General features: G+C 40.1%; 2 pseudogenes; both read right to left on the bottom strand.

Moving 5' to 3' along the window:
* Positions 1-10,547: 10,547 nt before the first annotated feature.
* LOC149500693 (uncharacterized) lies at positions 10,548-12,739 on the bottom strand (annotated as a pseudogene).
* Positions 12,740-14,690: 1,951 nt separating this feature from the next.
* On the bottom strand, positions 14,691-19,225 carry LOC114247880 (uncharacterized; annotated as a pseudogene).
* Positions 19,226-19,673: the final 448 nt, after the last annotated feature.

Genomic DNA, 19,673 nt, shown 5'->3' with positions numbered 1-19,673 from the left:
TTCAAATAAAAATATCGAATTTTCATGCTAAAATAAAACCAACAATAAAAAAAAAAGGCAAGGTCCAAAAAAGTTTAAAATACTTTATCTGCTTATAACTCTGTTTCTATGCATCGGACGCAAAAAAACTTACTGGGTCGATTTTTATGGCTGCAATGAGATCTACACACTGAGCCCAAAAAAAAGAAGTAAAAAAAAACGATTTATTTAAAACCACCAAAAAAAATACACTAATACGCAGTTTTCATTGCCAAACGTAACATTTAAAAACGCGTACAAAAAAAGTCGGCTATAAAAACAGAATACTCAGAGTTTTAAACTGCACCAGCGGACACTTCAAATTTTAAATTCAAAATTCTTAAAAGTTAGTTGACATATTTTGCTCATGTTTTTTACTATTCCGGCTGATAATTAGTTGATCTAACATATTAATCGCATTTAGTATGATAAAACAGGCAAAAAATAACAAAAAATGAGAGTAAAATTATGGCGTCACTAACGCCAAAATGTACCACCAAATGTATCGGTTTAAAAAAGGCTAAATTTTGTGTCTCATGCTGAAATATGTATTATTAGATAACTTACCTTATAAATAACAAAGCAACACGTAAAAATATACTTACCAAAAGTATTAAAATTATCCGAATTTAGTCACAGTACGCACGCTACCACTCACTGCCGCGATTCGACACAGACTAAAAAATTCAACATCTGTTTCCTTTTTTTTGGCGCGGAAAGGAATAACGGTTTTTGCGTAGTTTGGTAGATAATTTAACAGAGAAGCGAGATAGTTATAGTTAAATACAAATAGACCTGAGACAAACAGAGACAGGCAAATTTCAATAAAATAGAGGCCGGGCGTGCAAACTGTTCTAGAGGCCGGGCGTGCAAACTGCCCGTGTCAACTGGTACTTGACAGGGGCATTTGTAGTCAACTGGTAGTTGACACGGGCATATGAGCGGTAGTCGCTCGCCAACTCTAGCAACGTGCTCCGATTTTGCCTTGGCAATTAATTACCTTCTTGTAGGACCTGGAAGCGGCGTTATATTTCCGCCTTTCCTCTGAGATGTTAGGATCCAGACGCCTCCTGGCATCATCCCATGCCACGTATGCGGACCGCTTGAGGTGGGCAGCATCCCTGCTGGCATTGTTATACCAGGGTTTGCTGCGACCTCCAACGGGCACTTCAGAGGAGGGAATAAACAATTCCATCCCCAGGAGCACCACGTCTTTTAGACGGTCCGCACAGACGTCAGGATCAGCAGAGGAATAGCAGACCGCCCCCATGGGTAGGATGCGTAAAATGCACGCAATCTATCCCAATCTGCTGACATATATCGCCAAACTCTTCGATACTCGGTCGTCGTTCGACGACCAGGACGAGAGAGTGGTATGGCAGCACGGATAAGGCAGTGACCAGACGATCCAAGCGGAGCGTCGACCACCACACTGTATCCGGCCGGATTCGTGGTCAGCAGAAGGTCCAACAGAGAAGGATCGTGCCCCTCGATATCTGGGACACGGGTGGGCTGTGTCACCAGCTGGGAGAAGCCGTAGGCCAAGGCGAAATCGTAGGCAATGCGACCCGGGAGGTCTGTGGTTCTGGACCCCAATCACTCTTGGTGGTGAGCGTTAAAGTCTCCAAGAACCACCACCTCCGCAGATGGGTACTGCTCAAGCACGCGGTTAGTCCCCTGCACATGCTCAAACAGAGCTGAACCTGCATCACTGCTGTGGGACCTGTACAGGCACGCGTAGATTCGGATACAGCCCCCGTGATCTACGCGAAGCCACAAGAGGGACAGTTCCCGTTGTTCGAGGCCTCGTAGACGGCGACAACAGACATCAGCCCGGACGAATACGCACACCCCGGCTTTACGCAGAAAGTTATGCTCCAATACGTAGCCGGGGTATTCAAGGTATGAGGTATCGTCCGTAGCAGATATCTGCGTCTCCGTTAAAAAAGCAGGGCAGGCTGCGCCGTCTCATGGTGGTGGTGTACGGCGTCAAGGTTGCTATGTAGGCCCCTGACATTGATGAAATCCACATTAAATGTGGAATGGAGAACCGCCTGTGAAACCCTTTCCTTTATTTTCAATTTTATTAATATTTAATTATCGAAGAGTAGGATTAGGAGAGGTAGGATGTTGGAGGTGAGATCGAGGCAACACCTGAATGAAGAGCGGAACATAGTGCATGCTCGACCACGGATTGCGCGAAAGGCCGACGCAGGGCACGGAAGGGCCCCCAGTCCACCCTGCGTACGATCGCCGGGATCCACTCCGGTCTCCGACTCCGGCACGACGACCGCACGACAGGATTTTACACCGGTTGGCGGGACAGCTTCCCGGGGCGGAGTTTAGTAGAGACACCCGGATTCAGCTACCCCACTGATCGGCGGCGGCAGCGGATACCGTTTCACTGGGTCTCCCTATACCCCCGTCAAACAATCACGCCCCGTGAGCTCGCACGCACGTCTGCTCCGCATGTTCCTAGGGTCACCAAGACTCACCCCCAACAGGGAAGGGGAAAGGGAAGGAATAGAACTGGCTCTCCAACCCACACGCCGGAACACACCGTTTAGCGCCACCCAAGGGTCACTTGTAGGGAATCGCGGGTTAAACCTACGGAAGCGAGAAGCACCAACTCCCGACACGAATTCATCACATCAGATAGCCAACCTCTCGGTCCACTAAGCTATTACTTTTGGCGCCGAGAATATCAAGGTAGAGGAATTCAACATTTTCATTTAATACTTTGGGTAGAAAGTGCTCCAATAATGGGTATTAACACCAATGAAGAAGTTCGTTGAATTTATCATGAAATACGTAACTGGTAAGTCACCAAATAGAAAGATATCACCAACACTTTACAGACGCGTAATTACACATCAATAACATAATCACAATAGTTACTGCTTACGAACAAAAAAACCAAAGTCAGGTAAAGTTGTCCCTTGGGCCCTCGACTGATGGCGACGGCCGGCTCTCTGAGCCGGCTGCTTCCAAACTTCGGGGGTCCCGATCAGGTGGCGCTCTACATGGGGGTGGTGCGGTCGATGGCACTATACGGCGCTCCCGTATCGTGCCACGCCCTGACCCGCAAGGACGTCGCGGCGCTGCGACGTTCGCAGCGCGCGATCGCGGTCAGGGCGATCCGAGGATACCTTACGTCTCCTTCGAGGCGGCGTGCTTGCTCGCCGGGGCGCCACCCTGGGATCTGGAAGCGGAGGCGCTCGCTGCCGATTACAGGTGGCGTAGCGACCTCCGCTCTAGGGGGGAGGGTCGTCCCGGCGAAGGTGTAGTTCGAGCGCGGAGGCTCCAATCTCGGCGGTCCGTGCTGGAGGCGTGGTCTCGCCGCTTGGCGGACCCGTCGGCCGGCCTCCGTACCGTCGAGGCGGTCCGCCCGGTTCTCGCGGACTGGGTGGGCCGCGACCGCGGATGCCTCACCTTCCCGGCTGACGCAGATGTTGACCGGCCATGGGTGTTTTGGCCGGTACCTCTTCAAGATAGCCGGAAGGGAACCGCCGGCGCAGTGCCACCACTGCGCGGACCGCGACGAGGAAGACAGCGGAACACACATTGGCGCGTTGCTCTGGTTTCGACGAGCAACGCGCCGCCTCGTCGCGGTCATAGGAGAGGACCTCTCGCTGCCGCGCGTCGTGGCTACGATGCTCGGCAGCGACGCGTCCTGGAAGGCGATGCTCGACTTCTGCGAGTCCGCCATCTCGCAGATGGAGGCGGTGGAGCGAGAGAGGGAGAGCTCTTCCCTTTCCGCACCGATCCGTCGCCGTCGAGCCAGGGGGCGGAGGCGGGAATACACCCACCCGTACGTCCCAGCTCCTGTAGGTAGCGGCCTCCCCCCGGTGAAGGTCAAGGGGCGACCTGAGGGGGTGAAGCCGCGCGGCGCGCTGCCGGCACTCTAGCGCGCTGCCGTGGAGTAAATAGAGCGACCGGTCGACGGCGTATAGCGTCCCGACCCGGCAGGCTGGTTCTGGTCCAGCGGGGTATTCCGGGACACCAGCGGCACCGTCTGGGCGGCCCGACGGGCTGCCGTACCGAGACGGCCGACGTTTCAGAGCCTTCGATTCGCCTCGAAGGCTCCGTCGGCTGGGCGTCAGGGGGGTGAGCCGCGCCGTCTGGTTGTAGTGTTGACCGCGGTAGCCCCCCTACCTCGGGTTCTGACCTCGGAGGGGATCGGACGTCGGGTGTAAGAGTGCAGGGGAGTCGTTTAGTGGGTGGGCCCTAAAATCCTTGGGCCCGCGGTCTGCTCACAACACCATGCAGATCGTTGAGTCTCACATACCACGCGCGCCCCTTTGCGCGGGGACTTCGTAGGACGTTCGGCCCTCTACCCGAAAAAAAAAAAAAGGTAAAGCGAGTAAAGCTTGTCGATTCGGATTTTCACGGCCTGTTTCTGAAAACTTTGTACTTCGTAATACTGCTACTTCAACAGCCGGGCGTAGAAACTTAAAAAGTAAAAGCCGACTGTATGGTCTTCCTCGTAATGATAACGAAGTTAACATTAATGATTACAATCCATCAGTTCTATCTGTCTGGGAAGGAAATATGGATATTCAATTTATCGGAGAAAAATCTACGATATTGACACAACATGTCACAAAATATGCTACGAAAAGAGAAATAACTAAAACATCAGAAACAATTAATGAAATTAACTCAACCAAAACTTTACCTCAGCTTTTGTGGAAGATTGCGTTTGACTCACAGAGAAGTCGGAGCTCTAGAAGCTGCTGATACATTGTTGGGCATTTCTTTACATGGTACAGGTTCAGAAACTATTATTAAATGGTTAGATGTCCGAATGATAAGAAATAGAAAGTTAAAAACCAAAGAAGAAATTGAAGAATTAGAACGTAATGATCCGGAATCAACTCTGATATTTTGTCCTTCATTAATTGATGATTATTATCCTAATCGTCCTAAAGATTTGAAAAATTTATGCTTGTATAATTTTGCTAAGTCGTACGATACACTAAGACAGAACCAAAAAATAATCTTAATGAGTATTATGAAATACGTCCAGGATTATTTTTGAAAAAACGGTTGCGAGGTTATTTAATTAATTATTTTAGATATAATATTGCAAATCGACCAGAGGATTATTTCTACTCATTGTTATTATTATTTCAACCATGGCGTAATACAGATGAGCTTAATAATGGATTTGAAACTTACACCGAGTCATTTACTCATCAGCAGCATATGCTTCAACAAGCTAATGATTATCATGAATACAATGAAGAATTTGAAAAAGGTTTAGAATACATAAAAAAATTGATTGAAAATAAATGTGATAATGACGATGATAGTAATGATGATTTACAGAAAAAGTCATCAAACTGTGATGCTGCCGAAATACATATAATAGCTAAAGAACTCAATGATGCTGCACAAAACCATGATAATAATAATTGTACTCTAGCTGATATGATTAATAACATGAACGCTGATCAAGTGAAAGTTTTTGAAAAAATTAAAAATAACGTATTATCTGATAATACAAAATTAAAGTTGTATGTTAGCGGAGAAGGTGATACAGGAAAAAGTTTTCTAATTAATGTAATTAAACGTTGGATTAGAGAAGAATTGAATCGAGAAACGGTTGTAACAGCCCCTACTGGTATTGCTGCTTTCAACATCAATGGATTGACTATATATACATCGAGTATTTCAATTGTCTGTCGAACACGGCTTCACACCATCTTATACGCAATTATCTGACAATGTGCTAAAAGCATTAGGTGATCAGTTACAAAACACAACGTTATTTATCATTGATGAGATATCAATGGTCTCAAATATTACTCTGATATATATACATTATATGACTAGTAGAAATTTTTGATGTCGATGATTGATTCGGAGGTAAACATATTGTTGTTTTTGGAGATTTACTCCAACTCCCTCCTGTACAAGAAAATCCAACTTATGTCACATTATCCTTTGAAGATGATGAGAAGTATGTTGGGTCATTGCGCAGTGTAAATTTATGGACCGACTTATTCTGTTACGAAGAACTAAGAATAAATATGAGACAAAAAACTGATAAGATTTATGGTCAGCTGCTTTCTCGAGTACGAATTGCTTCTATGACTAATGATGACATCAAATTAATGGAGCAGAGGAAAATTACTATTGATCCGTCTCTTTCGTATAATGAAAAATTACATGAAATATGTAATTACATTGATAATAAATTACCGTCGGATACAGTCTGTTTGGTACCCACTTGTAAGCAATGTGATTTAATAAATTCAGTTATGACGAGTAAAATTTCTTCTGAAGAAATTATACTAACGGCTCGTGACCACTTAGATTGCAATAAATCGTTGATAAAAAAAGTATCTGATACTTTAAATAAAATAGAAGAGAATGCTAGTCAATCAGCTGGACTTGCTAAAACCATAACAATAAAAATTGGTGCGAAAGTTATGTTACGTCGAAATATTGATGTTACTCTTGGTCTAGTAAATGGTGCTATTGGAGCCGTTCAATCAGTCTCCAAGTCGATTGATGGAAGTGAATTACAAGCTGTCAATATAGACTTTGGTGCAGATACCGAATACGCTATTGAGAATATTAAAATCAAATTTCAATTATTTGAAAGAGCTTTTGTTGTAAGAGAACAATTCCCATTATGCTTGAGTTATGCAGTGACTATTCATAAGAGTCAAGGTTTAAGTCTAAAAAATGCTATCATTGAAGTAGGGAACACCATTTTTAATGTTGGTCAAATTTATGTAGCCCTATCACGTGTAAAAGAGTTACGTGGATTACATTTAATTAATTTTGATCCTCATTCCGTTAAAGCAAGCTCTTCAGCAATTAAAGAATACAATCGTTTAAGAAAAAATTATAGGTCTGATTTACCTACCATACCAATTCCTGATACAAGGTGGCAAAAAGTATGGGACATGATTTGGGCGGTTGAAGAACATTCTATTCAAATTGAACCCAACAACGCGAAAAAAGCTTCTCTTAGTTTATTAGAATTTCGAGGTATCGAAAACTGTGATAATGTTTCCGATGGTCTTAATTCAATTATTCAATGTATGTTTAATAATACAATAGTTAGAACATTATTAATCAATCGAGGCCGAAAGAATCAACCTGTCAACCATAAACTTAGTAATTTATTTAGCAAATATAATAATCGCGAATTAGTTTTACAGTTCAGTGACATTAAAGAGTCATTAATAGAGCAGTCTTGTTCTAATACAAATAACGATCCTGTATTAGTATTTCTTCAAATTTGTGATGATAATTGTGATATTAGAAATTTAGTGTAATTTAAATTAGAAATTGATGATCGATGCAAAATGTGTAATTATTAGAATTCTTACAGTATATTAGAAAATGTATTACATGTTTCAATACATGATGAGAAAAAAACATTTGAACTACAAGAATTAATTGATTTATCATTTGGACATTGGCTTACTAATTTAAAACTATGTAGAAATTGTAAGCAAGTCAAAGAAACGCTAACAAAAATTTCAATAAATTCCTTGCAACAGATATTAGTTGTGAAATTACATTTTTCCGTTAAAGGAAAAAATAAATTGACAAACAGGAAAAAAGGATTTATAAAATCGGTACCCAAAGCAAAAATATAATTATGTAATACAAACTATACTGTTGTCAGTGCTATATTTAACCCATCAAAAGATGGTAATTCTGAAAATCATCATGTTGCGATGATTAAACATAATTTATCTTGGATCCAAATAGATGATGACACTGTACAATCAGTAAGATGGCCTGCGAATTCTAAAAGTGCTTACGTATTTTTCTTACAAAAGAAGTAAATTGAAACTTGAATGAAATAACTACTACTAATAACTTATTCTAAATTTTAAAAAAATATTCAATATATTATAATCAAAAAAATTATAATACTAAGTCAAAAAAAAATCCATTCTATAGATTGTAATTTTTTTGCATGGTTTTGACTATCTTAACCTCTATTATTAATTAAATGATTACCCTATTTTAAACTAAGCAAAAAATTAAATGAAATTACTACTAATAGCGTATTCTAAATTTTAAAAAAATACGTAAATGAACACAAACAACAACAAAAAAATTAATAATTATAATGCTAAGTAAAAAAAATCATAACAATAAAAATGATAATATTCATAAAAATAAAATATATTGTTAACGTTGAAAAAATGTTGAAGATAGAAATCCCAGGTCCCCTTTCGAATAGCTCATTCTGTTTTATAGCTCGCTCACAACGATATTTCAACATCATACAATATATTAGAAATTTATCTTGGTATCGTCGAATACATTCGGTACATAGTAAAAAAATTAATCGCTAATGACTTTTTATTCTGACTTGAATTCATGACATTACTACTACTAATAATTTATTTTAAATTAAAAAAAAAACTTAAATGATAACAAACAACGAAACAAAAATTGAAAAAATTATATAACTAAAAATAATAATAATAATGAACAACATTTAATGACGAGAATAAAAAAATAAAAAAATAGACTCATCGTGGGCAAAATAGTTTTTGCAAAATTTCTGCAACTAAACGACGGTCTTTGTTTAGTTCAGATGTTTATAATATGCATCATAATCTTCAAAATAATGATCATCATCCGTATCGTCATCGTCGTCTACATCCAGTGCATAATAAATATTACAATGAATATCTGCAACATTAAAAGTAACGTAGCAATACCGCTATCAACATCTTCAATAGAAAGAGAAAGAGGGGTTCGCCCATCTCGAGCTTTAACATTGATATCAGCGTGATTACGTAGCAGTATCTTTATTATCCTCCTATCACTGTTATGTACTGCATAAAAGAGCGGTGTCTTGCTTTGATGGTCTTTGCAATTCACATCAGCTTCTTTATTTATTGATAATTTAACCACTTCATTCTCACGATGAAGGCAGGCTATGTGTAGCATGCTATACATCAAATCGTTATTTAAAACGGTATTGGGACAAACTCCCAATTTGAATAGTTTTTCGACAATGTATACAAAGCCTAATTCAACCGCTGTAAAAATTATTTGCTTACTAAAGATATGATGTTGTTTAATTGTTACTCCATATTTAAAACGCATGACTATCACTTTTCGATATTCGAATTTATTATAAGAGTCAATCATATCAAAAATGTCAGTAGTAGACTCCATTATCTAGCAGAATTTTTATTATTTCACCACAATCACTTAAAGCAGCGTAATGAATCGGTAATATCCAAGCATCACTATTAATATCCGCACCTCCAGATATTAATATAACTAGTCAGGTCATAAGTATTGTCACATAGTACAAACTTTTCTTTTAGAATGCTGGCCACAAAAAAGTTTATTGAATTCGAATTTCGAATTGTTCATGAAAAAAAAATGTAAACTTTTAGAATTTTACTCATTTTTAAATATGGAGTGGACGCTTAAAGAAGACCGTGTTGCAGTTATTGCCGTTGCATCGTTGCGGTTACGCGCCAATTCAAATTTTTAACATACTGAAAATTTTGAATATAACCAAAAGATTCGTTTTGTCGTACCATCAAACGATACAATGAAGACTCTAGTGTAAATGACAGGTCAAGAAGTGGTCGCCCTCGGTCTGTTAGGACTCCAGCAGTGATAAAAGCTGTGAAGGCGCGAATTCGAAGAAATCCCAAACGTAAGCAGAAACTGTTGGCCCTTCAGATGGGGTTAAGCAGAACCACGGTGAAAAGGGTGTTAAATGAAGACTTCGGGCTTCGGGCATATCGAAGAAAAACAGGACATCGTTTGAATGCTCGTCTAATGGACCTGAGACGGAAGAGATGCCGGTACGCGGGAAAAAAATATCGGGAAATTCTTTTTTAGGATGAAAAAATTTTTACCGTAGAAGAGAGCTACAACAAACAAAATGATAAGGCGTACGCACACAGTAGTGAAGAAGCGAGCAACCGTATTCCGCGTGTCCAACGAGGTAATTTTCCATCCTCGCTAATGGTATGGTTGGGAGTTTCTTATTGGGGCTTAACAGAGGTACATTTTTGTGAGAAAGGTGTAAAAACGAATGCAGTTGTGTATCAAAATACAGTCCTGACGAACCTTGTAGAACCTGTTTTTCATACCATGTTCAATAACAGGCACTGGGTATTCCAACAAGATTCGGCGCCAGCTCATAGAGCGAAGAGCAGACAAGACTGGCTGGCAGCGCGTGAAATCGACTTCATCCGGCACGAAGACTGGCCCTCCTCCAGTCCAGATTTGAATCCGTTAGATTACAAGATATGGCAACACTTGGAGGAAAAGGCGTGCTCAAAGCCTCATCCCAATTTGGAGTCACTCAAGACATCCTTGATTAAGGCAGCCGCCGATATTGACATGGACCTCGTTCGTGCTGCGATAGACGACTGGCCGCGCAGATTGAAGGCCTGTATTCAAAATCACGGAGGTCATTTTGAATAAACTTTAGTGTCATAAGAATCTATGTTTTGTTAAGTTCATTTTGGTATATGAATGGTTACATAATGAATAAACTTGTTTCAATTATTTTACATTAAACATGTGACAGAATTTATGACCTGACTAGGTATTACTGTCAACACAGCACCCAAAACCAACACGTAGATTACTGAATATTGATGTATGTCATGGCTTGATATTTCAGAGTACAAAGCCTTTTCTGACTTCATCTCCTCAATCTGTTCCTTAATGTGCCGAAATGAAGCTTGGTGATCGGTGATGTTGAATTCAAGTTCTGGCACAGAGACGTTGATGATGTGATTGATCGGTGCTATTTGCTGTGATTCTAAGTCAGTCGCAGTTTTAACCTCTGAGTGTAGTAGTTTATGTGAACTTTAATTCACCTTTAATTACACAATCAGAATCCAGTGTAATGACCCCGGCCTTAGCGACTTGTATTGCAGTAATCTGATGCTCACATATGACGCGCAGTGCACATTGCCCGCAACAATAATAAAGGTAAGTATTTGTTCTACTCAACTCCATCCAATTATTGCGGCACGCTGCAGTGCTTGTAAGACACCTGTTGGTGCTCTTATCTTTGATGCTCATGCTTGAAATTGGTTTTCGAGAGTGACAGAGACGAGTTAAGTCATCGTACTGGACACATTGTTGAATGTCTCTTGCCGACATTGCTAAGTAAGTATCTTTGCGTAAATTTATTGCGATGTAATCTGATACCGGCACGACGACGATTATCTTTGCGTAAATTTATTGCGATGTAATCTGATACCGGCACGACGACGATTGTGGCGTTTCCATGTTGTTGTGGTATTGATATCAATTGATATAAGTCATAACTCTCCCTGCTGACAAGTGGTATTCTGATTTCAAATATAAGGTACTGTTGTGTTACCCTTGCTTTGACCTTCAGAAGATGATAAATTTTGGGTAGTTCCGACTGTATGTTTTCCATCGGTAAGGATAACTCTCGCGATAATTGTCCGGAAATAATGCGGAGTTGATCTTGTAATTGCTTCGGCGATAGTAAATGGACATTGAATATTCCATGATGGATATCTGTTATCGTGTCGATTATTGTATCTTGTATCGATTTTAGTTTCGCGAGCATATTTGTAGCTATGATTGTGGAGAGTGCTAGCTCGTTCATCACTTCTTGTTCCTGCAGATTTTTGTTCAAAATGTTAGTGGCCTTCGTTAAATTGTTTAAACGTTGATTAATGACTTTGTGTTGCCGATTGATCGATTCCTCAGTTCTTTTGAGTAAATTATATTCCGCTTCTACAACTGAGGTCTGATTTTTCCACAGGAGTCCTAAGTGTTCTTCATTTCTTTTTATAAGAGAAATATCCTGCTTGTATTTATCGGCGAAACGTTGATCCAAAACTCCAAATAAACTGTTAGCAACATAGCCCACACCGTCGATGAGGCGTGTGCGTTCTTCGACATGCTGATTCATTAACATTTCGTTGTAGTACTTTAGTTCGTCATGAGCATGACGTAGTTGTAGTATGACTGTTTGTGCCAGTTGATTGAACTGGCAACTGTTGGGATGTTCCGGGAACTGATACTGGTGTTGCTGGTTTTAAAACCGGTGTTGATGGCCTATCATCTTTTGGCTGATAATTGGTTATTACAGCACGGATATGTTCGTATTTGTCTTTAAATATGGTGTACTGGTTGCTAGTATAGTACGAATGAGATTTGATGTATTATATGCTTAATAGCTTTTTATGATTAAACTGAAATTTCTGCCAGTATTGGTTAAGCGTCTCCAGCCTTCGCCTGAGGTAGTCGGAAGTCTTACGATCGGAACCATCTTTTTTGAAATTTGTATAAAGCTGCTCTATTGCCTCGAGCAGTTGTTGTTGAGTGTATAGTATATCTTCCATGTTTGTATTTGAATTACAAATGAAACGATCTTACTTGAACTGGACCGCTGGTTGAGGCTGAATAATGCTGCATCCGGCTCGAAGGACCATAAAGGTATGTACGATTTGTCCGCACAACCCTCTGCTGTGATAATGATAACAACTCCAATACTGATTAATTGTTTATTGATACGAGTATGCTGATTATGATTATTTATATGATAACAATGACATTATGTGAGTACGCGACGCCTTGCTGATGGCGGTACACGAACTGACTCGAAAAATGAATGACTGACGTAAAATGCATCGGTCTGCAATATGATGTGTGCGCTGGCCCTGTACCGATACATGACTCGTACAATAACTAGTATTAATTCGACTCCCATGATGAATTCAATTATTACCAGTTTTAAATTTAAATCTAAACTTAAAAATACTTTAGTAACAATAATAATGATAATGAAGATTTAGAAAAAAATTAACTAAAAAGAAATAAAAAAATGCTTAAATTTTTGGTAAAGTGGTTTAGGTTACAGGAAATTATTCAAGGAACCTCTTAATAATTCATTAGTCTAGTAAAAAAAATTAAAATAAATATGAAGGGAAGAGAACTAGTGTTTTTACTCGGCAAAAAAAACGTAACAGTTAACCGACAATTGTATAGCATTGAAAATAAAACCACAACAAGAAATAATTCAAGAATGTATGATAATCCTACAACAGACGGGATACTTCAGTTGGAAAAAGATAACGTTAAGCTTGCGTGTCTACACACCAGAGTGCGCGGCTTTTTTTTACATACCCTGTAGATAAAATAGAGGGATTACTAGGTCTACAAAATAAAAGGTTTACTAGGTCTACAACATGCTTCCAGATATTACTATCTATGTTATTAAATTATTACAACAACCATGGTCTGTAAAGCCTGGCAAGGGCTTATACATACATAGATACAGTTAGCGACATCGTAAATCACTCCCGTTCACAGTTATATATAATTTTTCAGCTGAGATCTCTATAAAAATTATTTCTACTATGACAAATAATTTTAAATAATATTCTTTTTATATTAAAAATATTCCTATAAGAATTTTTTGACGATAAAATAAAAATTTGGCAAATTAATGTGACTACCTACCTGGATTATCGATCGTGTGATTAATGACTATAATTCATTGTGTCGATATCTTTTCGAGAAATATAAGTATATATGTTATTAAGAATAATAAGTATTTTCACACAAATAAAAATGAAATAAAGTCAACTATGAATAGATTTTGCAGGACACCTGTATTAAACAGTATAAATTATTATCATCAGATGATTTTACATAGGAGAATTACGATTAGACTTTTTTTTCAATGTCACTCATGAAGGTCACTAATCGAGAATTTCGCGTGAAAATGAATAAGACATGTATTTTTAATCCTGATACAGCTAAGATCACAATTGCACTTTCATTTCGTCCAGGTAAAACTTCCAAAAAAAGATGCTGGAAAAACCATGATTTTGTCGAATTCTCGTTCGATTGGTAATATACAATGTACTCTATTTGATGTAGTATGGACTAAATGTCATATATATTTTGATACCATAGATTTGAATTCGTTGAATTATTGAATTTCATCAAGAACTACTGCCTACCATCCCCAAAGTATGGTATGGTAAAGAGATGGCACAGATTTTTGAAAGCCGCTCTTATGGCTAGAATAATAATATTATTATTATTATTATGGCGGCTAGATTAGACACGAAGGCTTGGGTCGAAGAATTACCCATAGCATTGTTAGGACTTTAGAGTAGCACCGCACACCGATACTAGTGTAAGTGCCGCCGAATTAACGTATGAACAGACCTTAAGGCTACGTAGATATTTTTATGAAAATAGCAGAAAGATATCCAGTTATTGTCAATATGTAGAACACCTTCGCACTTTGATCAGTAATTTGAAACTTTTTTTTTTTTTTTTTTCGGGTAGAGGGCCGAACCTCCAACGAGGTCCCCGCGCAAAAGGGGCGCGCGGGGTATGTGAGACTCAACGATCTGCATGGTGTTGTGAGCAGACCGCGGGCCCAAGGATTTTAGGACCCACCCACTAAACGACTCCCCTGCACTCTTACACCCGACGTCCGATCCCCTCCGAGGTCAGAACCCGGATGAGGTAGGGGGGCTACCGCGGTCAACACTACAACCAGACGGCGCGGCTCACCCCAAGGACGCCCAGCCGACGGAGCCTTCGAGGCGAATCGAAGGCTCTGAAACGTCGTAATTTGAAACCTAAGTAGCACATAAGGATAGTCGCACATTATTTGTATATCACGAGTAACTGTAGCCATGTTTACGCAATGATGCCGTTAAGAAGCCACTGCAACCGCCCTATGACGGCCCCTACAAAGTTTTAGAAAGGAATAATAAAGTATATACAGTACAACTTCCGAATTGGTTAATTAAAATATCTGTAGATAGGTTAAAACCAGCATTTTATTCTGAAATCTGGACTGATAATAATAAAAAGTGTATAAATAACGATAATATAGCAATAAAAGATAAAAATAAACTTTCACTTCAAGTCACCAAAGCAGCAGAAAGCGATAATAAGCCGCTCGCTTATGCTACGCGTTCCAGCCTTAATAGTAGAAAGCCTGTAAGCTTCAATATATAAAATCATGTACAGTAGTAATACCTAAATCATTTACAAGTCATTTTTCATTTTAATAATAACATTTATTTCAACTATTTAATTATACCATTTTTATACTCGTACTGGTAAAATGGGTAAAACTATATAGAAAAAGGAGATCATCGTTGCCCAGAGTGGAGCAAACGCAAGCCTTTAAGATGCCACCTGGCATAATTATTTTAGTTGGTTCATAGTCGGAATTTTAGTAATGGGCATAATTGTATACTACACATGCTGGCGATGTACTCTTCAAGTGAAGAAATGGTTAAATAGGCACGTGCAAAATATCCATGCACAGGCTATAGAGACCATGCAATGGGCGAAAAGAAGCACGCGTAGAAGCAGACCAGGGACCAGCGCCGCGAAAGCCACTACTAAAATTGACATCATTTAAATAGTACGCAAACGCATTTTCAAGTTTTAAGGCATTCAGAACATTTCGACTAAACCTTTTGCGCACATGTACTGGAGAACTAGGGGCTATATAAATTGTCAGAGCCTTTCTATAAGCGCAATTAAATTCAGACATCATTTCTCTAAGCCCTTTTTCTTTCAAAACTGCAGGACGGCCTTTATACGTGGCCATATGCCCCTTTTCCAGTTTACGCAGCTAAATGAAGTGGTTTCACAATTATTATGTTTACGTCCAAACTTTGGACAAATTTCTTTATTTGTGGGACATCTCTTTGTAGGGTGTCCTAATTTCCAGCACAACCCGCACTGGGATACTAAGCAGGTATGAACGCACCCTCAAAAAATAACCGCACCGACTCACTAGGTACCCATCCGTCGCCCGAGCTACGGCGCCATTTGAGGTGGAATATGGGTACCAGTTCAGCAGGCTTAGGGCACGATATTGTGTCAAATATCTGTTTATCGGATATATCCAAGTCTATGTCGCGAACAACGCCATACGATAAATTCTTCTCCATAGCTCTTTGTACACGCCAGCCTTTATCTGCTATCTTTGAACCTTTTTTCGATCCTCTCTGCGCTCAGTGGGTTCTGTACATCGATACGTACTTTATATGGGTTAACATATTTTACTCGGTCCACATCGGTAATATTCATATCGCAAAACATTTTCGCTAAAGAAAATTGTTTCGGCAGCGGCTCACTGTTAGTGTAGTTAAGTATATCTCTTTTCTCAAGTTCCGGTTTATGCTTCTTCTGCTTCGATTTAATCACTGTCCATTCATTGTCACTGTTAACATCTTTTCTCTTCTCTGGTCTTAACCAATCCTCCAAGTGTTTTAATAATTGTGCCTATTGTAATTTTACCAATGGCTCCACCTATTAACTCCAGTGTGTGGTCCTATTTCGTAAACACTGGTATTGGAGGAAAATGCAAAATATGTCGTTGTATCGTAAAAACGAAAGGTAACGCTCGACGAGTAAATTAACCCATAGACACATCCCACTGAGTTTCTCGCCGGATCTTCTTAGTGGGTCGCGTTTCCGATCCGGTGGTAGGTTCTGCGAACCAAGAAGCGAAAGACCAACGTTTTTTTCCCTATTTTTTTTTAGTAAATTTACTCTGCCTTACCTTTGGTTGACTGGTATAGAATGCCTTAGGCGTTAAGTCCGCCAATGTAAATTTTACATGAAGTGTAATAAATAAATAAGTAAATAAGTAAGTTTTATTTGTTGAAATTATTGCAAAATATTTTGATTTGATTTTTGAAATTCAAAATTCTAAATTTGAATCGATTTTTAGGCGATCGATTCAACAGAATACGATCCGATCCAAGAATCGATTCAGAGACCTACGATCCATTACGATGCAAAAAACAGTGTGAATTAGCCAGCGTCAAATAAGATTTTTATAATTTTATATTGTGGTTGGGTTGTAGACATTACTGGCTGAGGAAGTATACGAGCTCGTGCTAGTTGGGCTGGGGGGATATTATTTGTTGGGAAATTACACGAGGTTGTTGTGGTTGAGGAAGAATCTGTGTTGCAGCAGTAGAATTATAATTATTATGGTTACTAGAAGATTAGGTATAATATAATCGACCTGAGGGGGTGAGGCCGCGCGGCGCGCTACCAGCACTCTAGCGCGCTGCCGTGGAGTAAATAGAGCGACCGGTCGACGGTGTATCGCGTCCCGACCCGGCAGGCTGGTTGTGGTTCAGCGGGGTATTCCGGGACACCAGCGGCACCGTCTGGGCGGCCCGACGGGCTGCCGTACCGAGACGGCCGACGTTTCAGAGCCTTCGATTCGCCTCGAAGGCTCCGTCGGCTGGGCGTTCTTGGGGTGAGCCGCGCCGTCTGGTTGTAGTGTTGACCGCGGTAGCCCCCCTACCTCATCGGGGTTCTGACCTCGGAGGGGATCGGACGTCGGGTGTAAGAGTGCAGGAGAGTCGTTTAGTGGGTGGGCTCTAAAATCCTTGGGCCCGCGGTCTGCTCACAACACCATGCAGATCGTTGAGTCTCACATACCCCGCGCGCCCCATGTGCGCGGGGACCTCGTAGGAGGTTCGGCCCTCTACCCGAAAAAAAAAAAAAAAAAAAAAAAGGATGTTCAAAATCGCAATACGTGCATAAATGTTTTGATCTGGTGGAATTAACTTTAATAATGGAACCAAAGATAACGCGAAATAATTGTCTGGGTCTGATAGTGTGTGGATGTCTTACACCACAATCACAATCAGTTCGCAATCGTAGTGGAATAAAGATGATGGCGTGGCCAATGAATTTGAACCAAATATCTCGTATAGAATACTGCGAGACAGGTAAGCAAATCATGACAAAATTAGAAGCCATCTATGAACAGAAATCAGAATATAACAAAATGTTGATTTATGAAAAATTCCATCAATATTCATGCAGTACCAGTGATACTTTGGCACAGCACGTGTCCAAGGTGGAAAGCTTACCAAAGCAGCTACGGGAGATGGTGAGCAAAATCAGGGCATTGCAGTAATGACTAAGATTCTAAGTACATTACCATCAACATACCGTTCCCTTAGACAAGCATGGTTGTCACTTGATGAAAAAAGTCAAACGATTCAAAACCTCACTTCTCGCCTAGTAGATGAAGAAGCCAGCCTTGACAATGATGAAAGTAGTAGTGAGACAGCACTAGTAACATCAGAGACAATTCTTCAAATCGTCAAAGGACAAGTCATAGAATTTTATTCTACAACTGCAATAAAAGAGGCCACTTTGCAAAAGATTGCAGGATGATAAAAACAACGAATAGTAAGAAACCCAACAGTATGTTGACATTCAGCACTGTGTTGAATAAACACGAGGAAGAGACATGGATTCTTAATAGTGGAGCGTCAGTACACATAACTTTCAAGCGGGACTACTTCTGCTAGTTAAACGAATCTCAAGACAACGAGTCTGTTAAATTGGGTAACAAACAGAGCATCAAAGTATGTGCTATAGGAACTATACTGTTAGACAAAAAGGTTAATGGTACATGGGAGAGATGTAAACTTGAGAATGTTTTATATATACCTGATTTGCGAAGAAATTTGTTTTCGGAAGGTACTGCCACTAGAAGAGGATATACTATAATGAAAAGTTGTGAAAAACCAATGGTTATGAAAAATAATGTTGTTGTTATGAAAGCACATCTAACAGAGAACTAGATAGTCAAGTTGCGGGCCACGCGGAGTACGTTTTAAAAAATAGAAATTATATTTTATGAACGTTTATTCCGTACCAAATCTGACTTAAGACTAACTTATTACTAATCTTAATCTAACGGGAAGGGCATCGGACCACCGGTCCAGCGGATGCCGTCGTCTGCGAATTCCACAATTCAGCAGTTGAGTTCGCCGAAGATCTGCCTTTGCAGACATGCGTCAGCAGAGGTGCCCGACTTAACTCCTCCCTCCTTAAGAACGGAGTTCTCTATTTCAGAACTACATTCTGAAATTTTACAGAATTTCAGACGATACTTATATACTAAGGCACATAACATGAAAGTTATTAAAATTACATAGATGCAAAGAGTCCAAACGCTAACACTTTTCACATGGATAATTGCCTTTTCACTGTTTTCACAACCACTAACACTTTTCTTCAGGGCGAATGAGAGGATCTTCAAGTCTGTAAGATCGACGTCTTCCAGGTGCACTGGTTCTGGAGTTTTTATTTTACTCGTTAAATCGAGTAGGGGTAAATTGAGCATCGGTGATTTTGTATATTCTATATTTTCCACATTGGTTTGACGCATTTTCAGAGTTATATTTCGGACCTTAATTTCACAAGGGTCATCAAGGGTGAGTATATAGGTGCCTTGGATTTTCTGTCGGGATATTTTTTCAGGACAGGTTTTGGTGAGTGATGTCTCATCTCTAGCGTATAAAATCCATTGGTTTTGTTGTAGAATCTGAATTTTGATGTCTTCTATAATTACTGGAATTTGAATGCATGATTTAACGTTTTCTACGTACATCATTAGATCAGTTATGCAGGGGTCTTGTATGAATTGCAGCATCTCATCGTTGATGCAGATGAAGCTGGCCTCGTCGATTTTCTAGCATGGCTGGGCAAGCAGTCTGATCTTCAACCCTTTCGCTAAGAGTTAGGGATATTTTGGAAGGATAATTACTGTGGGACTTTGAGATACGGGCAATGGTATTAGCTTATAATAGATATAGTTTTCCTTTTCGATCAAAGGT

Source organism: Bombyx mandarina, chromosome 20, assembly GCF_030267445.1.
Source record: "Bombyx mandarina strain Sakado chromosome 20, ASM3026744v2".
In the NCBI taxonomy this organism is placed as follows: domain Eukaryota; kingdom Metazoa; phylum Arthropoda; class Insecta; order Lepidoptera; family Bombycidae; genus Bombyx; species Bombyx mandarina.
Note: the sequence above shows the minus strand (reverse complement) of the source record. Positions and strands in the feature narration are given on the sequence as shown.